We start from the raw sequence: 22629 nt of genomic DNA on the forward strand, positions 1-22629 counted from the left end.
ATTGAACTTGCATCCTCATGGATACTAGGTGGATTTGTTTCTACTGCACCTGCAACAGGTACCCCTTCCATTAGATCTTAAGGTTTGAGAATAATCCTCTTTGGCTTAGTAGCATAAATGGGCACAATGGGATGGCAGCTGAAAGCTATTGCATCTGAAACTGAGCAGGAAACAGCCTTGTTCTCTGGGCCTGGAGTGGGAGTGTCAGCTCTGATGATCTCTAAATCATCTTGGGACCATGCTTCATATTTCTTTAAGAATAACACACATTTGCAGCTAAACAGGTCTGAAGGCCTGTCCTGTAGAATCAAGGTCCTACAGCCATCCTTCATTTTGTCCTGTTTTCTTTGTCTCTTTAGTTCAAACTGATAGAGTCTCTGCTGGTATAATTCTCTCTTCCTGCTCCTGCTGAAAAGGCTGATTAAATCCGAGTTGCACCTATGATAGATCTCTTTATCAAATGGCCCTTCAGCTACAACCTAAGCGTTTTTGTCAGAACAAGCTTTTCATTTTTTGCAATATGGATAGGCTGAAAATTTCCAAATATCCAAATCTGGTTCCATTTTGCTTAACCAATCTGTTTTCAATTCATCTCTCTCTTCTCACCTTTTACTACAAGCAATAAAGAGGATTCAAGCCACACCTTTAATGCTTTACTTAGAAATCTTTCCTAATAAGTATACACATTCATTACTCACAAGTTCTATCTTCCACAAAACACAAGAACACAATTAAGGCAAAGTCTATGGTACACCATAACAAGGATTGCCATTCCTCCAGCGTTCAATAATTTGTTCCTCATTCCATCAGAGACTTCTTCAGAATGGCCTTTAATAATTATTTTTCTACCAACATTTTGTTCATGATTATTTACGTGTTCTTTAAGAAGATGAAGCTTTCTCTTTTTTTCTTTTTAGGGCCGTGGGTGTGGCATATGGAAGTTCCCAGGCTAGGGGTTAAATCAGAGCTACAGTTGCTGGCCCACACCACAGCCACAGCAACACCAGAGCCAAGCTGTGTCCGCGACCTACACCACAGCTCACAACAATGCTGGATCTTTAACCCACTGAGCGAGGCCAGAGTTTGAACCCGCAACCTCAGGGCTCCTAGTTGGATTCGTTTCTGCTGCGCCATCAATATAATCAAGCTTATTGAACATATCCATTACCTTCAAAAGTTTCCTCATGGGCCTTTATTAATATTACCGTCTCAATTCTTCCATGTTAAACTTTTCCTTGTTACTCACTTCTGTAATCCCAGAACCACTGATTTACTTCCAATCACAATGGATTATGTTGCAATTCTAGAATTTTACATAAATGGAATCATATGGCATGTATTCTTTTTTTGTCTGGTTTCTTCCATTCAGTATAACTATTTTGAGATTCCCTGATTTTGTTACATGTATCAATTGTTCTTTCCCTTGTATTTACTTCTTTTTTTAATGATTTTTATATTTTCCACCATAGCTGGTTTACAGTGTTCTGTCAATTTTCTACTGTACAGCAAAGTGACCTGATCACATACACACACATACACATACACAGTCACACACATATATATACATTCTTCTCACATTATCCTCCATCATGCTCCATCACAAGTAACTGGATAGAGTTCCCAATGCTATACAGCAGGATCTCATTGCTTATCCATTCAAAAGGCAATAGTTTGTATCTACTAACCCCAGATTCCCAGTCCGTCCCACTCCTTCCCCCTCCCCCTTGGCAACCACAAGTCTGTTCTCCAAGTCTATGAGTTTCTTTTCTATGGAAAGGTTCATTTGTGCCATATATTAGATTCCAGATATCAGTGATATCATAAGGTATTTGTCTTTCTGACTTCACTTAGTATGAGAGTATCTAGTTCCATCCATGTGGCTGCAAATGGCATTATTTTGTTCTTTTTTATGGCTGAGTAGTATTCCATTGTGTCTGTATACCACATCTTCTTAAACCATTCCTCTCTCAATGGACGTTTAGGTTGTTTCCATGTCTTGGCTATTGTGAATTGTGCTGTAATGAACATGTGGGTGCATGTGTCTTTTTCAATTAAAATTTTGTCCGGATATATGCCCAAGAGTGGGACTGCTGGATCATATGATAGTTCTATATTTAGTTTTCTGATAATAACCTCCATACTGTTTTCCATAGTGGTTGTACCAATTTACATTCCCACCAACAGTGCAGGAGGGTTCCCTTTTTTTCACACCCTCTCCAGCATGCTATTTGTGGACTTATTAATAATGGCCATTCTGACTGGTGTGAGGTGGTACTTCATAGTAGTTTTGATTTGCATTTCTCTAATAATCAGTGATGTTGAGCATTTTTTCCCTTGTATTTCTAAGTCATATTCCATTGTAGGAATACCAGATTTCATTTATTTATTCATCAGTCAATTGATATCTGGACTGTACATCTAATTTTTTTGTTATTACAAATGATGCTGTTATGAACATTCATGTTCAAAAATTTTATGCAGATGTATACTACCACTTTTTTTTTAACCACTTCTTTTGAGTAAGTTAAGGAGTGAAATGGCTAGATCACTCTGTAGGATATTTTACTTTATTTTATTTAGTTTTATTCTATTGCTGAACCTGTAGCATATAGACATTCCCAGGCAAGGAGTCAAATCAGAGCTGCAGCTGCAGGCCTACGCCATAGCCACACCAGATCCGAGACACATCTGCAACCTATGCTGCAGCCTGCAGCCACACTTGATCCTTAACCCACTGACTGGGGCCTGGGATACTAGCCAGGCTCCTAATCTGCTAAACCACAATAGGAACTCCTATATTTAATTTTTTAAGAAACTGCTAGGTGGTTTTCCTAAGTAACTATGACATTTTATATTTTCAACAGCAAATGAATGCTTGATATCTTCTACACACTGGCCAAAAACTTGGTTGGTCTTTTTAGTTTTAGTCATTCTAACTGGTGGCATCTGATTGTGTATTCATTGATACTTCCTTAATACTAGTGATGTTGAGTATGTTTTCACATGCTTGTTTACTATCCTTATATCTTCTTTGGTAAAGTTTGTGTTCAAATTGCCCATTTTTTTTTTCCTTTTTCAACCACACCCACTGTATATGGATGTTCCCAGGCCAGGTTTCAAATCTGAGCTGCATCTGTGATCTACGCCACAGCTGTGACAATGCTGAATCCTTAACCCACTGTGTCACAGTGGGAAATTCCTCTTTGCCTATTTTTAATTGGGTTGTAATTTTTCTCATTACTGAGTTCTGAGAGTTCTTCATAAATTCTGAACACAAGTACTTTCATTAGATATATGATCTGCGAATATTTTATCCCATGAATCTTTTTATTCCCTTAAGAGTGTGTGTATATTTGGATGTTTATAGTCATACCCATGTCATATGGAAGTTCCTGGCCAGGGATTGAATCTGAGCTGCAGCTGCAACCTATGCCACAGCTGCAACCTATGTGCAGCTTTGGCAATGCCGGCACCAGATCCCTCAATTCACTGAGCCAGGGTAGGGACTGAATACTCACCTCTGCAGTGACTGGGACTGAATACTCACCTCTGCAGTGACTGGGACCACTGTGTCACAGTGGAAAAGAGTACATTTTTAAGAGCAGAGTTTATTTTTCATCTTGATGAAAACTGATTTATCAATTTTTGCTTTTATAGATTCAGCATTTAGAAATCTTAGTGGAAAATCATGAAGATTTTCTCATTTTATGTTTTCTTCTAGATGTTTTATACTTGAGGTTTTATTTACATTTAGGTCTCTGATCCATCCTGAGTTAGTTTTTACATATGCAAAGTAAAGTATAGAGGAAATTCCATTTTTTGCATATGGACATCCAATTTTCACAGCTTTATCTATTGAAAAAACCATCCTTTCTCCATTAAATTGACTTTGTAACTTTATCAAAATTCACTTGTAGGAAGTCCCATCATGGTGCAGCAGAAACAAATCTGACTAGGAACAATGAGGTTGCGGGTTTGATCCCTGGCCTTGCTCAGTGGGTTAAGGATCCAGCGTTGCTGTGAGCTGTGGTGTAGTGCGCAGATGCAGCTTGGATCTGGCATAGCTATGAATCCTGTGTTGCTGTGCCTGGGGAGTAGTCCGGCAGCTGTAGCTCTGATTTGACCTCTAGCCTGGGAACCTCCATATGCCATGGATATGGCCCTAAAAAGTGAGTTAAAAAAAAAAAATCACTTGTCTTTCAGCTTTTCCATGTCCAAAAAACTTCATTTTAGGAATTTCCGCCATGGCTCAGTGGTAACAAACCCATCTAGGATCCATGAGGATGCGGGTTCGATCCCTGACCTCGTTCAGTAGGTTAGGGATCTGGCATTGCTATGAGCTATGGTGGAGGTCACAGACACGGCTTGGATCTGGTATTGCTGTGGCTGGCAGCAATAGCTCCAATTCGACCCCTAGCCTGGGAACTTCCATATGCTGCAGGGTGCAGTCATGAAAGGAAAAAAAAAGAAAAAGAAAAGACTTCAATTTCATGTTTGAAAGACTTTTCTGGTTATAGAATTCTAGTTAACAGTATTTTTAAACTATTTTAAAGATGTTGGTCTACGGTCTTATTTTTTACATTGTTTCTGATGATATATCTACTTAATATATCTGTGGTTCTGTAGTCATGTGTCTCTTTTCCTCAAACTGCTTTATTTTCTCTTTATCACTGGTTTTGAACAAATTCGTGATGATCTACCTTGTCATGTTTTAGATGATTTTTACTACTGAAATATAATTCACTTACAATAAAATTCACTACTTTTTTTTGTTTTTTGTTTTGTTTTGTTTTTGGCCACACACATGCAGATACTCCCAGGCCAGGGATGGAACCTGGGCCACAAGAGCAGCCTGAGTCACAGCAGTGACAATGCTGGATCCTAAACCGCTAGGCATCAGGGAACTCCCAAAATTCACCTTTTTAAAGTGTGTAATTTCATGTTTTTTAATATATTCACAAGTTTCTACAATCACCACTACTGCCTAATTCCAGATTTTCATCAACCTAAAAAGACATCACACACCCATCAGTAGTCACTGCCAATTCTCCTCTTCACCCAGTTCCTAGAAACCGCTAGTGGACTTGGTTTCTCTGTGGAGTTGCTTATACCTCACACATAAATGGAATCATACAATATATGGTATTTTTATGATTGGCTTCTTTCACACAGCATAATGTTTTTAATATTCAACCATGTGTAGCATGTATCAGTTCTTCATTCCATTTTATTGTTGAATACTATTTCATTCCATAGCTATTATACTGCATTTCATTTTTCTATTTGTCCAGTAGTGGACATTTGGATTATTCTACCTTGTGGCTATTATGAATAACACTGCTATAAACATTCATATACAGGTTTTTACATGAGCATATGTTTTCATTTCTCTTGGGTATATACCTAGGAATGAAATTAAGTCATATATGTTTAACTTTTTGAGGAACTGACAAACTACTGTCCAAAGTGACTATAATATATGTATTCCCATCAGCAGTGTATCAGGGTTACAATTTCTCCATATCCTCACCAACATTTGCTACTCTCTATCTTATTATAACCACCCCTAATGGGTACAAAGAGTATAAAGTGGTATCTCACTGTGCTTTTCATTTACATTTCACCCTGATTATGACATTGAGTGTGTAAAACATCATTTTCAACTAACCTCTTACACTACCTCTTTATAACAATTTTTTTTTTTTTGGTCTTTTTGCTATTTCTTTGGGCCGCTCCCGAGGCATATGGAGGTTCCCAGGCTAGGGGTCTAATTGGAGCTGTAGCCACCGGCCTACGCCAGAGCCACAGCAACGTGGGATCTGAGCCACGTCTGCAACCTACACCACAGCTCACGGCAACGCTGGATCGTTAACCCATTGAGCAAGGGCAGGGACCGAACCCGCAACCTCGTGGTTCCTAGTCGGATTCATTAACCACTGCGCCACGACGGGAACTCCACAAATTCTTTAAAAATGTTGTTTTTTAAATCTCATTTCTGTAAGATTTATCCTATAAGACAATTTTTTAATTTGTTCAAATGTGTACATAATCGCAACTGTGCACAGTCGAGATAGATATCCTCTAATTGCTTTTGGAAAATGTAGTAAGAGTTGGAAAGAATCATAGCTTACAAGTTTTGTGTCGTCTCATACCTCTCACAAAAACATAAAGTAGTCTCTGCTTTGGTTTTTCATAAATAAAAAACACTTGGAACTAAATTTTAAAAGTAAAAGATATATCAAGGGAAACCTGGATCAGCTGGCTTATATGACAAATTTTCTAATTACAAATAAAGTTAAGTGACTTCTAAAATCTTTCAGTCAGTAAACAACAAATCTATAACTAAAAGCTAGATATATTCTTCACTGTATCAGTGTTCCTTCTAAAGGAATTCATTGGTAAATAAACTCAATAAAATATGTAGCAGTAAATAATGCCAGAGGCAGTGGACTGGTAATCAGAAGACCTGCCTGTATCTTATTACATTTGGTAGTTCCTAGGGGAATCCTAATTTAACCTCTTGACCACACCTTCAATAAATAGGAAATTCTACTAGATAATCTGTACTGAATTCTTTCACATCTAAAATTCTTTGGGAGTCAGTGAAATACAAAAAAGCACAAGTAACTACACTTGGGGGTTAACCCCCCCCAAAAAAAAGAAAGAAAGAAAGAAACTTTAAACAGTAAAATCCAAAATCTTAATGGAATTTTTATTATCATAACAATGGGAATGGAATCAGAAATACATTCTATGAATAAGAATAGCAAATAATAACACTGATAGGAAAACAATTCAACTACTACTACATGTTGCAATGTATTGATCAATAGAAAAAGCATCTCCCAACTGTATAGAATGATATACTGAGGGAGCCAGAATCAGAATCTGCCAAAGGTTCCAATTTAGCTCTATATATTCTCTTTAATATATAAAGAATCAAGGGTACCTAGTAGGAAGATACAAAATTTTGTGTACTCAGAGTGGAAAAAGGATGAAAAGATAAACTTGAATATGCATTCTAAGCATTGTAAACTAGATCTGACAGTAACTTAGAAGACCCAAGACAAAAAATGCAAGACAGGCCAGATAAATATCAGTAGCTATTCAATCTGAGGTAGAAACTTGTCTTCAAAGTTAATGCTTAGAGGGCTGTTTGCCAGCAGTTGTTTTAAAGTAAGAATGTATAGGGGTCATTCCTTAATGCTGTGTATTGAGAAAAATGCCAGACTGAGTAACATGAGTATGTAGACAACAAAGAACAAGGGAGGGAGAGGGAAAGGAAGGGAGGGAGAGGGAAAGGAAGGGAGAAGGGACGGAGGAAGGAAGGAAGGAAGGGAGAAAAGGGGCGACTGCTTTGAAAAAACATTGCAGCAAAAAACCATGAGAGAATACTATAAACAATTGTATGCCAAGAAATTTGACTGACAACCTAGAAGAAATGGAAAACTTTCTAGAGACTTACAGCCTGCCAAAACTCAATCAAGAAGAAACAGATCAAGTGAATAGACAGATCACTAGAAATGCAATTTAATATGTCATAAAAACACTCCCCACAAATAAAAGTCCAGGAACAGATGGTTTCACAGGTGAATTCTACCCATACAAAGAGGAACTTATACCCATCCTCCTTAAACTTTTTCAAAATGTTGAAGAAGAAGGAACACTCCCAAAGATATTCTATAATGTCACCATCACCCTAATTCCAAAACCAAAGATACCACCAAAAAAGAAAACTCTAGGCCAATATCTTTGATGAATAGAGACGCAAAAATTCTCAACAAAAATTTAGCCAACCAAATCCAACAACATATAAAAAAAAACATACACCACGACCAGGTGGGATTCATCCCAGGTGCACAAGGATGGTTCAACATATGCAAATCAATCAACATCATACCCCACCTTAACAAAAGAAACATCAAAAACCACATGATCATCTCAATAGATGCAGAAAAAGCATTAGACAAAGTCCAACATCAATTCATGAAAAAAATTCGTACCAAAGTGGGTATAGAGGGAACATACTTTAACATAATTAAAGCCATTTATGACAAACCCACAGCAAATATAATACTCAATGGAGAAAAGCTGAAAGCCTTTCCACTAAAGTCTAGAACAAGACAAGGATGTCCACTCTCACCACTGTTATTCAACACAGTATTGGAAGTCCTAGCCACAGCAATCAAACAAACCAAAGAAATAAAAGGCATCCAAATAGGAAGAGAAGAGGTAAAACTGTCACTGTATGCAGATGACATGATGCTATATATAGAAAACCCTAAGGACTCAACCCAAAAACTACTTGAACTGATCAACAAATTCAGCAAAGTAGCATGATACAAGATTAACATTAAGAAATGAGCCACATGTCGGAGTTCCTGTCATGGCTCAGTGGTTAAGAATGAGGTTGCGGGTTCAATCCATAGCCTTGCTCAGTAGGTTAAGGATCCGGCATTGCCGTGAGCTGTGGTGTAGGCTGCAGACGCAGCTCGGATCCCACGTAGCTGTGGCTCTGGCATAGGCTTGGCAGCTACAGCTCCAATTAGACCCCTACCCTAGGAACCTCCATATGCCGTGGGTGCAGCTCTAGAAAAGGCAAAAAGACAAAAAAAAAAAAAAGAAAAAAAAAAGAAATCAGCCACATGTCTGTAAACTAACAATGAAATATTAGTAAAGGAATATAGAAATACAATACCTTTTAAAATTGCACCCCCAAAAATCAAATACCTGGGAATACACCTGACCAAGAAGGTTAAAGACTTATATGCTGAGAACTATAAAACATTAATCAAGGAAATTAAAGAAGATGTAAAGAAATGGAAAGATATTCCATGCTCCTGGGTTGGAAAAATTAATACTGTAAAAATGGCCATACTACCCAAAGCAATCTACAGATTCAGTGCTGTCCCTCTCAAACTACCCATGACATTTTTCACAGAACTAGAACAAACAATCCAAACATTTATATGCAACCACAAAAGACCCAGAATTGCCAAAGCAATCCTGAGGAACAAAAACCAAGCAGGAGGCATAACTCTCCCAGACTTCAGGCACTATTACAAAGCCACAGTCATCAAGACAGTGTAGTACTGGTACCAAAACAGACATACACACCAATGGAATAGAATAGAGAACCCAGAAATAAACCCAGACACTTATGGTCAATTAACCTTCGACAAAGGAGGCAAGAACATAAAATCGGAAAAAGACAGTCTTTTCAGTAAGTGGTGCTGGGAAACCTGGACAGCTGCATGCCCATCAATGAAACTAGAACACACCCTGACACCATGCACAAAAATAAACTCCAAATGGCTAAAAGACTTAAATATAAGACAAGACACCATCAAACTCCTAGAAGAGAACATAGGCAAAACATTCTCTGATATCAACCTTACAAATGTTTTCTCAGGTCAGAAATAAAAGCGAATATAAACCAATGGGACCTCATCAAACTGACAAGCTTTTGCACAACAAAGGGAACCAAAAAGAAAACAAAAAGACAGTTTACAGAATGGGATAAAATAGTTTGAAATGATGCAACTGACAAGGGCTTAATCTCTAGAATATACAAACAACTTATACAACTCAACAGCAAAAACTCCAACAACCCAATGGAAAAATGGGCAAAAGACCTGAATAGACATTTTTCCAAGAAAGATGTACAGATGGCCAACAAGCACATGAAAAAATGCTCATCATCACTAATTATTAGAGAAATGAAAATCAAAACTACCACAAGATACCACCTCACGCCTGTCAGAATGGCCATCATTAATAAGTCCACAAATTAACAAATGCTGGAGGGGGTGTGAAGAAAAGGGAACCCTCCTGCACTGTTGGTAGGAATGTAAGCTGGTACAACCACTATGGAGAACAGTATGGAGGTACCTTAGAAATCTATACATAGAACCACCATGTGACCCAGCAATCCCACTACTGGTCATATATCCATACAAAACTTTCCTTACAAAAGATACACACACCCGCATGTTCACTGCAGTACTATTCACAATAGCCAAGACATGGAAACAACCCAATGTCCATTGACAGATGATTGGATTAGGAAGATGTGGTATATATACACAATGGAATACTACTCATTTCATAAAAAAAAAAACAAAATAATGCCATTTGCAGCAACATGGATGGAACTAGAGACTCTCATACTGAGTGAAGTAAGTGAGAAAGAGAAAGACAAATACCATATGATATCACCTATATCTGGAATCTAATATATGGCACAAATGACCTCTCCACAGAAAAGAAAATCATGGACGTGGAGAATAGATTTATGATTGCCAAGGGGGTGGGGGAGGGAGTGGGGTGGATTGGGAGCTTGAGGTTAATAGATGCAAACTATTGCCTTTGGAAGGGATTAGCAATGAGATCATGCTATGTAGCACTGGGAACTATATCTAGTCACTTACGATGGAGCATGATAATGTGAGAAAACAAAATGTGTATGTGTATGTGTAACTGGGTCACCATGCTGTATAGTAGAAAAAAAATTGTACTGGGGAAATAACAATTAAGAAAGAAAGAAAGAAAATGGAAAAAATAAATAAATAAATAAAAATAAAAATTTTATTCCCACATCTGAAAGAAAAAAAGGCACTGCAGCAAAATGTAAAATATGTAAAACAGCATACACTCTGTAAATGGTTTCCTCTGAACAAAATGTAAACATATAGTTTTCACCTACTTGGTAACTGCAAAGAAGATACAACAGGAGAAGCAGAAAGAAGTTAAAATAAAAAGACAAGATGGAATGAAAATTAGTCAACATAAGGTATTATGTAAAGCAAAAATAACAAAATAATTAATATATGCATTATAGGCATTATAAAACTGAATAAAGATGTGAAAGAGAGAGTTTTTAATATTTTTCAGACTAAGAAAATATAAACAACATTGAAAAAAAATTTAAAAGAGAAGATGTCCGATATGGAGGACAAAAACCTGAATATTCTAAAAATCACAGATATATCAGCCAGGGTTCCTTTAGGACAGAGATGGCCCTTGGGACAATCCAAGGAAGGTTAAGGTGCAAAGGTACTATTTATAAAAGAGTGAAGAGGAACCATAAGGAACAATGCAATCACCCAGGGCAAATGAAGGAACTTTCACTTTCCCTATACCCATAGGTTTAAGTAGAGGGGTTAGTCACTGTAATCAGAAAGAGGGTATCACATAGAAAAGGCCATTTTCAGTATACAGACATATATATCCTGACATGCCCTCACAGGAAGGGAGCCATAAGAAAAGGCCATCTTCAGTATATAGACATATATATCCTGACGTGCCCTCACAGGAAGGGAGCCCTCACAGAAACGAATAAACACCTCAAGGTATTTATTCAAGGAGAATAAATACCTTGACTACATACTCTTGCCTTCTTTCAATATTCTTGAAGGTCTCCTTAGTGGTAAAACTGACAGGTATCAAAGGATATGTATATATATTTGATCCAAATAAATAAGCCTCCTAGGTTAAAAAGCAAGGTAGACTAAGGAAAAGACTAGATCTGGAAGGGCAAATGGAAGACAAAAATAATACTCTTTACAGGAATAAAGAAAAGAAATGTGAATCTCTGCCTTTCAATTGAAGTCCATTCACAAATACTGTAATTACTGATATGGCTGGACTTTATTTTCTATCTTGATATCTTGATATTGTTTTCTGCTCTTTTCTTTCTTTCTTTTTTTTTTTTTTTTTGCTCATTGACAAATAGATCTCTTGGTTTTTTTGTTTTTATTTTTTTTCTGTCTTCTTGTCTTTTTGTCTTTTTAGGGCCACACCAGAGGCATATGGAGGTTCCCAGGCTAGGGGTCAAATCCCAGCTATAGCCGCTGGCCTACACCACAGCCACAGCCACAGCCACACCAGATCCGAGCCATGTCTGTGACCTATACCACAGCTCATGGCAATGCCAGATCCTTAACCCACTGAGCGAGGCCAGGGATCAAAGCTGCAACCCTATGGTTCCTGCACCATGACGGAAACTCCAATATTGTTTTCTAAATGTCCTTTTTTACTCTTCTGTTATTCCTTTAGGGTCTTTTATGTAAAGTAAGGATGTTTTTAATGTAACATTGTAAGTCCTCTTTCAATTAATGTATTAGATTTTGTTTAAAGTTTCTTTTTAGTCATTGCTTTAGGGGTTACAGAATGAATCTTTACCTTATGACTATCTATTTCAAATAAATACTGACTTAATTCTATTACACTAAATTTGCTCCTATATGGTCCATGTCCACCACCCTCATTAGTAATATTAATTATATTACTTTCATATATGTTACAAATCCAACAATAAAGTACTATAATTATTGTTTTAAAAACTTTTGTTAAGAAATAAGACAGGGGCGCTCCCATTGTGGTGCAGCAGAAATTAATCCGACTGGGAACCATGAGGTTTCGGTTTGATCCCTAGCCTTGCTCAGTGGGTTAAGGATTCAGCGTTGTGGCGTTACCATGAGCTGTGGTGTTGGTCACAGATGTGGCTTGGATCCCACGTTGCTGTGGCTCTGGTGTAGGCCGGCGGCTACAGCTCTGATTCAACCCCTAGCCTGGGAACCTCCATATGCCATGGGTGCAGCCCTAAAAATGACAAAAAGATTAAAAAAAAAAAGAAAAGGAAAAAGAAATAAGACAGGGAAAAATATTATATGGTCTTTTGTATTTACTCACACATGTACTTGTGCTCATCATTCCTTCATGTGGCTCTGAGTTACTGTTAAGTATCATTTTCTTTCAGCCTGAAGAATTTCATTAAGTGATGCTTGTAGTACAGGTCTGCTAAGCAATAAAACCTTAGTTTTTGTTTTCTTAAGGAATGTTTCTCATTTTCATTACTGAGGGATAATTTTATTGCATATAGAATTCTACAGTTGTGAGTTCCCATACCAAACTCAAATCCAGGATCTTGAATATGTCATTACATTCTTTTTTTTTTTTTTTTCCTTTAGGGCTACACCTGCAGCATATGGAGGGTCCCAGGCTAGGGGTTGAATCGGAGATGCAGCTGCTGTCCTATACCACAGCCACAGCAACCTAGGATCCAAACTGCATCTGCCACCTACACCTACTCTTGGCAATGCCAGATCCTTTATCCACTGAGCGAGGCTAGGGATTGAACCTGCATCCTCATGGATACAAATCAGATATGTTTCTACTGAGCCACGACAGGAACTCCCCAAAGACACATTACTTATGAACAGTAAGGTTATTTCTTTGATTCAAAACCACAGCCACAATGGGAACTCCCTACACTGTCTTCTTGATGTCACCGTTCTGATGAGAAAAGTAAGCTATTAATCACATTGTTGCTCCCTTGTTCATAATGAGTTGTTTTTCTGTGGCTTCTTTCAAAAATTTATTTTTCTCCTTTGTCTTTCAACAGTTTTGCTATAAGGTATTCAGGTGAGGTACCTTGTCTTTTCATATCAGGGTTTGTTGGGTTTCTTCAATCTGTCGTTTAATATTCTTATCAATTTGGGAGGTTTTCATTAATTATTTCTTCTATTATTTTTTCTGCCCACCTCCACCCTTTCTCTCATTCTAGGATGCCCAGTAAATGTATGCTGGGATACTTCACACTGATCTATAGTTCTCTAAGATTCTATTTTTTTCTTCAATTTGTTTCCCTATTCCTTGCATTGGTTTTTGTTTGTTGGTTTTTGTTTGTTTGTTTTTGTCTGATTGATTGATTATGGCTGCAATCATGGCATATGGAGGTTCCCAGGCTAGGGGTCTAATCAGAGCTACAGCTGCTGGCCTATGCCATAGCCACAGCAACCTGAGATCCGAGCCATGTTTGCAACCTACACCACAGCTCATGGCAATGCCAGATCCTTAACCCACTGAGCAAGGCCAGGGATCAAACCGAAAACCTCATGGTTCCTAATCAGATTCATTTCCACTGTGCCACAGCGGGAGCTCCGCACTGGGGTATTTCTAATAATTCTCAGGTTCACTGAGTCTTTCAATTGCTGCTAAGCCCATTTAATGAGATTTCCATTCCACTTCTGGTTCTTTTAAGTGCTGAAATTTCTATTTGGTCCCTTTTCTACAGACAGTATTTCTCTATTTATTTTGGCTGTGCCCAAGTCATGTAGAAGTTCCTGGTCAGGTATTGAACTCAAGCCACAACTACAACCAGAACCACAGTAGTGACACCATATCCTCAACCCTATGAGTCACCAGGGAACTCCTGGATTTATCTATTTAGATTCTTTTTGTTGTTACTACTATGTTTTCCATTCGTTTATTAAACCTACATATTTTATTTTTTATTTTATTGCAGCATAGTTGACTTACAATGCTTTTTTAGTTTCAGGTGTAAAGCAAACTTATCAGTTAAACATATACATACACATATCCATTCCTTTTAGGTTGTTACACGGTATTGAGTAGATTCCCATGTGCTATAGAGTATATTCTTGTTACTTATCTATTTTATATATAGTAGTGTATATATGTTAATCCCAAACACCTAATTTATCCCTTCCCACAACATTTCCCCTTTGGTAACCATAAATTTGGTTTTAAAATCTGTTTCTGTTTTGTGAATAAATTCTTTTGTATCATTTAAAATTAGATTCCAGGAGTTCCTGTGTGGCTCAGCAGTAATGAACCCCACTAGTATCCATGAGGACTTGGGTTCCATCCCTGGCCTTCCTCAGTGGGTTGTGGATCTGACATTGCCAAGAGCTGCAGTGTAGGGTGCAGATGTGACTCAGATCCTCAGTTGCTGTGGCTGTGGTGTAGGTCATGGCAGCTGCAGCTCCGATTAGATGCCTAGCCTGGGAACTTCCATATGCCATAAGTGTGGCCTTAAAAAAAGCAAAAATGAAATGAAATAAAATAAAATTAGATTCCACATCTTAGTGATCTCATATGATATTTATCTTTCTCAGTCTGACTTACTTCACTTAGCACGATAATCCCTAGGTCCATCCATGTTGCTCCAAGTGGCATTATTTTGTTCTTTTTTATGCTACTATGTCTTGGCTATTGTAAACAGTGCTGCACTGAACATTAGGGTGCATGTATCTACTCAAATTGTGGCCTTCTCTAGATGTATGCCAAGCAGTAGGATTACTGGATCATATGTTAGTTCTATTTATAGTTTATTGAGGAACCGCCATACTGTTTTCCATAGTGGTTGTACCAATTTACACTCCCATCAACAGTGAAGAAGGGTTCTCTTTTCTCTGCGCCCTCTCCAGCATTTATTATTTGTAGACATTTTTTTTTTTTTTTGTCATCCCCAAAGCATATGGACTTCCCAGGCCAGGGATCAGATTTGAGCAGCAGTTGCGACCTAAGCCACAGCAACTCCAGATCCTCAGCCCACTGTGCCAGGCCAGGGATCAAACCTTCATCCCAGTGCTCCCAAGATGCCACCAATCCTAGTGTGCCACAGTGGGAACTCCCTGACCATTTTTTAATGGTTTTTTTTTTTTGATATAAAGCTGTATGAGATATTTGTATATTTTGGAGATTAACCCCTCATCAGTAGCTTCATTTGCAAAGATTTTCTTCCACTCTGTGGGTTGCCTTTTTGGTTGTCTTTCTTTCGTATGGTTAAACCTATGGGCATTTCTGGATTTTGTTTTATATATATCTATATATAGATATAAATATATAGTTCAGAAGGTACTATATATACATATAGAGAGAGTACCACTTTTTGGCCACACCCTCAGCATGCAGAAGTTCTATGTATCTATATATCTATATATAGATATATAGTTCAGAAGGTACTATATATACATATAGAGAGAGCACCACTTTTTGGCCACACCCTCAGCATGCAGAAGTTCCGGGCCAAGGATGGAATTCACACCAAAGCAGTGACAACACTGGATGCTTAACAAAGAGGTCACCAGGGAACTCCCAAAAGCTAAGGTTTTTGGTTTTTTTTTTAATTTAATTTTTTTTTCTTTCATTTTTTAGCCATCCTGTGGCATACAGAATTCCCAGGCCAGGGATCAGATCCAAGCCATAGTCACAACCTAAGCCACAGCTGTAGCAATGCTGGATCCTTAACCCTCTGTGATAGGCCAGGGATAGAACCTGTGACCCAGTGCTCCCAAGATGCTACTGATGCCATTGAGCCACAGTAGGAACTCCACTGAAACCTACATTTTTTAAATGTCAAAAATATATTTCTAGGAGCCCCCTGGTGGCTCAGCATGTTGAGGCTCCGGCATTGTCACTACTATGGTACAGATTCAATCCCCTGGCCTGGAAACTTCTGCATGCTGTAGGTGAGGTCAGAAAACAAAAACAAAGCAAGGAGTTCCTGCTGTGATTCAGAAGGTTAAGAACCTAACACAGTCTCCATGAGAATGTGGGTTTGATCCCTGGCCTCATTCAGTGGGTTAAAGATCCAGTGTTGCCCTAAGTTGCAGCATAGTTGCAGGTGTGGCTCTGATCCAGCATTGCTGTGGCTGTGGCATAGGCCTGCAGCTGCAGCTCCGATTCAGCCCCTAGCCTGGAAACTTCCATATACTGCAGGTGTGGCCATAAAAATAAACAAAACAAAACAAAGAAAATTATTTCTAATAGTTGCTTTGAGATTTTGCCTGTTAAGTCTAACATTCGGACCCAGAGTGAGTTACAGCTGATTGTCTTATTTCCTGGTATGTGTCACTCTTTTCTTTGCATATTTAGCAGTTTTTGTCTTTTTCTTTTTAGGGCCACACCCACATCATATGGAAGTTCCCAGGCTAGGGGTAAATTGGAGCTGCAGCTGCCGGGCTATGCCACAGCCACAGCAACACCAGATCTGAGCCTTGGCTGCAACCTACACTGCAATTCACAGCAACATCAGATCCTTAACACAGTTGAATGAGACCAGGGATTGAACCTGAGTCCTCATGGATACTAGTCCAGTTTGTTACTGCTGAGCCACAAGGGGAACTCCAGCATGTTTAGCAGGGGTTTTTTTTTGCCTTTTTTTTTTTTTGCTTTTTTAGGGCCACACCTGAGGCATATGGAAGTTCCCAGGCTAGGGGTCGAATCCAAGCTACAGCTGCCAGCCTACACCACAGCTCACGCAATGCCGGATCCTTAACTCATTGAGTGAGGCCAGGGATCAAATCTATGTTCTCATGAATACTAACCAGATTCGTTTCCACTGAACCACGATGAGAACTCCCAGCATGTTTAGTAGTTTTGAAAACATTTTAGAGAGCATATAGCAACTCTGTATTCTGCTTTATTTTCCAGAAAGTTTTTGTCTTAATAACTTTCCTGAACTTAAAACTGCAGAATCCGTGTATGCTGCACTACGTATCACTGATGACTTTGCTCAAATTTTTAAAAAATTAATGTATTTTTGGATCAGTCTTTAAAAAAACAAGACCAAGTACAGAGACTTCCCACATACCCTCTCATACATTTTCTATAATCTTCTCTATTATTTTTTTTTTAAGACTTTTTTTTTTTTTTGTCTTTTTTGTTGTTGTTGTTGTTGTTGTTATTGTTGCTATTTCTTGGGCCGCTCCCACGGCATATGGAGGTTCCCAGGCTAGGGGTTGAATCGGAGCTGTAGCCACCGGCCTACGCCAGAGCCACAGCAACGCGGGATCCGAGCCGCATCTGCAACCTACACCACAGCTCACGGCAACGCCGGATCGTTAACGCACTGAGCAAGGGCAGGGACCGAACCCGCAACCTCATGGTTCCTAGTCGGATTCGTTAACCACTGCGCCACGACAGGAACTCCAATCTTCTCTATTATTAATATCTTGACTCACTATGATATATGTGTTAAAATTACTTAGCCATATTGATAAACTTTAACTAAAGCCACAGGTTACATCAGGATTAACTATTTCTGTTGTTCATTCTACGAGTTTTGAGAAATAATGACTTGTATTCACAATTAGAATAGTTTCTATTCTTTCCTACCCCTAACTCCTGTCAGCTACTGATTTTTTTTACTATCTCCATAGCTTCACCATTTCCAGAATGTCGTGTAGTTAAAATCGTACAGTACATAGCTTTTTCAGATTGGTTTCTTTCATTTGGCAACAAATGTTTACATTTCTTCCAAGTCTTTTCGTGGCTTGGTAGCTCATTTCTTTTTAGTGTTGAATAATATTTATTGTATGACTATATCACAGCTTGTTTATCCATTCCTCCACTGAAGGACATCTTGGTTATTTCCTAGTTTTTGGTATTTATGAATAAAATTTTGATAGATATCTGAGTGCAGGTTTTTGTGCAGACATAAGCTTTGTGCTAATTTGCATAAATATCAAGAAATGTTACTGCTGAGTCAAATGACTGGAGTATGTTTAGCTTGTTAAGAAGCTATCAAACCATCTTCCCATGTGGCTGTATTATTCTATATTTCCAACGGTATTAAATAAGAGTTCCTCTTGCTCCAAATTCTTGCCAGCATTTGATGTCAGTGTTCTGGATTTTGGCCAAAGCTGTGCAGCGGTATTTCATTGTTTTAATTTACAATTTCCTAATAACATAGAATGTCAGACTTTTTTTTTTTTTGGCTGTGCACACGCATGAAGAAGTTCCCTTGCCAGGAACTGAGCCTGTGCCACAGCAGCAACCCAAGCTACAGCTGTGACAATGCCAGACCCTTAACCCACTGAGCCAGCAGGGAACTCCTGGACATCTTTTTATATACTTATTTACCATCTATATGTCTTCTTCAGTGAGGTTTCTGTTCATATCATTTACCCATTTATCGATTGGGTTGTTTATTTCCTTATTGTTTTAAACATTTCTTTGCATAATTTGAATACTAGTACTTTATCAGATATATGTTTTATAAATATCTTCTCCCAGTCTGTGGCTTGCCTTTTTGTTCTCTTAATGTCATTTTCCAAACAGATTTTAATTTTAATGATGTCTAACATCAATTTTGTTCATTGAGTTCCCATTGTGGCTCAGTGGAAAAGAATCTGACTAGTATCCATGAGGATGCAGGTTCTACCTCTGGCCTTGCTCAGTTGGTTAAGGATCCAGTGTTGCCATGAGCTGTGGCATAGGTCACAGACTCGGCTTGGATCCCATGTTGTTGTGGGGTAGGCCAGCAGCTGTATCTCCAATTTGACCCTTAGCCTGGGAACTTACACATGCCGCACTTGCGGCCCTAAAAAAGAAGCAAAAAAAAAAAAAAAAAATTTGTTCATGTATTATATTTTTGTTGTTATACCTAAAAACTCAGTGCAAACTCAAGATCACTTAGATTTTCTCCTAGGTTGTCTTCCTGGAGTTTTATGGTTTTAAATTTTATATGTATGATTATGATTCATTTTGAGTGAATATTTGTGAGAGTTGTAAGGTCTGCATCTAGATTCAACTTTATGCATGTAGATGTCCAGTTTTTCCAGCACTATTTGTTGAAAAGACTATCCTCCATTAAATTGCATTTGCTCTCTTTTCAAAGACGAGTTAATTACATTTGTGTGGGATTATTTCCAAGTACTCTACTGTCTTTTTTTTTTTTTTTTTTTTTTTGGTCTTTTGTCTTTTTTAGGGCCATACCCACAGCATATGGAGGTCCCCAAGCTAGGGGTGGATTCAGAGCTGCAGCTGCCAACCTACACCACAGCCATAGTAACATGGGATCAGAGGCGCATCTGCACCCTACACCACAGCTCACGGCAATGCCGGAATCTTAATCCACTGAGAGGGGCCAGGGATTGAACCTGAGTCTTCATGGATACCAGTCAGGTTTGTTAACCACGAGCCATGATGAGAACTCCTACTCTGTTTCATTTATCAAATTGTCTATTTGTTATCAATACCACAAGTGTCTTGATTATTGTAGCTTTTTAACAAATTCTGAAATTGGGGAATATCAGTCCTCTCTTTCTTCTCCTTCAATATTGTTTTTGCTATTCTGAGTCTTCTGCCTTTCCATATAAATTTCAGAATCAGTTTGTTAATATCCACAAAATAACCGACTAGAATTTTTGTTGAGATTGCACTAAATCTATAGGTCAAGATAGGAAGAAATGACATCTTGACAATATTGAGTCTTCATATCCATGTACATGTGACATCTCTCAATTTACTCAGATTTTTATTTTTATATTTTTAGAGCTGCATTCACGGCATATGGAGATTCGCAGGCTAGGGGTCCAATCAGAGCTACAGCTGCCAGCCTACAAAGCAGCTACAGCAACGTGGGATCCAAGCCACCTCTGCAACCTACACCATAGCTCACGGCAACACCGAATCCTTAACTCTCTGAGCGAGGCCTGGGAACCCGCAACCTCATGGTTCCTAGTCAGATTCATTTCCGATGCTCAACGACAGGAACTCCATACTCAGATTTTTAAATATTTTTCATCAGTTTTATAGTTTTCCCCACATAGATCTTAGACATATTATATTTATATATATGTATTTCACATTTTTTGGTGTTAATGTAAAACGTATTGTGTTTTTAATTTCAAATTCCAGATATTCATTGCTAGTATGAGAAAGCAATTGGCTTTTGTACATTAAGGTCGTATCCTGCAACCCTGATATACTTATTAGTTCCCGGAGAGTTTTGGCTGATTTTTTGGATCTGAGAATAAAAACAGTTTTATGTCTTCCTTCTCAATTTGTACACATTTCATTTCCTTTTCTTATCTTTTGTATTAGCTAGGACCTCCAGTATGAGGATATTTGAGAGTGGTAAAAGTGTACATACTTGATTTGTTCTTGATCTTAGAGGGAAAGCATGTATTTTTTCATCATTAAGTATGACGTTGATTTTTTTTTTTAATGTATGTTCTTTATAAAGTTGAGGAAGTTTTCTTCTGATTTTGAAGAGTTTTTTATCTTAAATGGCTGCTGGATTGTCACATATTGATATAATCTGCATTACTCATATAATCTTATGATTTTTCTTTTTATCTTGTTGAAGTAATGGATGATATTAGTTGATTTGATTTTTTTTTTTTTTTTTGTCTTTTTGCTATTTCTTGGGCCGCTCCCAAGGCATATGGAGGTTCCCAGGCTAGGGGTTGAATCGGAGCTGTAGCCACCGGCCTACGCCAGAGCCACAGCAACGCGGGATCCGAGCCGCGTCTGCAACCTACACCACAGCTCACGGCAACGCCGGATCGTTAACCCACTGAGCAAGGGCAGGGACCGAACCCGCAACCTCATGGTTCCTAGTCGGATTTGTTAACCACTGCGCCACGACGGGAACTCCTGATTTGATTTTTGAAGGCTGATCGAACCAAATATACCTGGAATATATCCCACTTGGTCATGGTATGTAATTGTTTTTATATATTGCTCAATTCAATTTGCTAATATTTTGTTGACAATTTTTGCATCTATGTTCCTGGGGGATTGATCTGCAGTTTTCCTTTATGTAATCTGTCTGGCTTTGTTATTAGATGAATGTCAGCCTCATAAATGAATCAGAAAGTACTGCCTCTTGTTCTTTCTTTTAGAAGTGATGGCAGAGAAGTGCTATAATTTCTTCCCTGAATCTTGCTGCTTAGTTTTTTATTCCTATTACTAGTATTTTGTAAGCTGGCTTTCTAGAAGATGGTATTATTTCGCAATAACTTAGTGGTTAGCCAATGATTTGGCTAGAGATTGTGCTCACATACCTTGACCTGATAAGACTTCCATCATTTGCCAATTAATCTGTATATGGGTTGCAGAACACTTTCAAATCTTGAGCCAGCTCTCTAGTTCCCTTTGCCTTTTCACTTTCCAACAGATGCTCCTAGTGATGTCTTGAATATGTATATTTTGCCAGTTAGCCATAAATATGAGGGGAGCTTATCTGAACCCCTATATACCTATCTTATTTTCAGGATCACCCGTCTGATTTCTGGCTTGTCCACCTCTCAACCCAATTGGAACCATAATTTCTGGTTACCAAAGTGGAGATTTCCCTCCATCATTTCCAAACCTATTTGGCAACTTTAGTTGACAAAGGCAAGGGTTTTTACTCCTCACCTCTAAATGATTACTACTCTGATTTCAAATATGGCAATTCCCATGACCAGCCAAAAACTAGTAAATGTACAATTCTTGTCCACCCAGAAGAGGGATTGTGTATAGAAATTCTTGTCCAGACAAGATGGCCACAGCCTCCCAATGTTATTACCCGAAATTGCATTAGTTTTTCAGGAATAAATGTTTCTCAATGTGTAGTCTGCTTTCTGGCGTTCTGGTATAGATTTTGCCATACTTAAAAAAAAATTTTCATCTTAGTGAGGTGTAACTGACACATAAAATTGTAAGATATTTAAAGTGTACATCTTGGTTATTTGATATATGTATACATAGTAAAAGGATTCCCCCATCTAGATAATTAATACATCCATCACCTCATATATTTATTTAGGTAAGAATATCTATAATTTTTCCACTCTTGTACTTATTCTTCTGTAGAGTGGAATCACCAGTCATCTTCAGTTGCTGTAACTGAAAGACCCTTATTCACTAAGCTCTTATAATTTCATGTATTACTTTTTTTTTTTTAGGGCCACACCCATGGCATATGGAAGTTGCAAGGCTAGGGGCTGAATTGGAGCTGCAGCCACAGCAACACAGGATTTGAGCCATGTCTGTGACCTACACCAAAGTTCACAGCAACACCAGGTCCTTAAGCCACTGAGCAAAGCC

At 38.3% G+C, this 22629-nt stretch overlaps 2 protein-coding genes across 2 annotated transcripts in view; one reads left to right on the forward strand and one right to left on the reverse strand.

The window, feature by feature from the left end:
- Nucleotides 1–22629, forward strand: part of DAPL1 (death associated protein like 1) — a 933549-nt gene that overhangs the window by 794929 nt on the left and 115991 nt on the right. The gene's annotated exons all lie outside the window — the stretch shown is intronic.
- The window catches only part of BAZ2B (bromodomain adjacent to zinc finger domain 2B), a 394559-nt gene that overhangs the window by 335730 nt on the left and 36200 nt on the right, over nucleotides 1–22629 (reverse strand).

Source organism: Sus scrofa, chromosome 15 (genome assembly GCF_054392235.1).
Source record: "Sus scrofa isolate SSC_HxYL_T2T_F1_AM1 chromosome 15, Sscrofa_HxYL_maternal_Yorkshire_Landrace_v2.0, whole genome shotgun sequence".
Lineage (NCBI taxonomy): Eukaryota > Metazoa > Chordata > Mammalia > Artiodactyla > Suidae > Sus > Sus scrofa.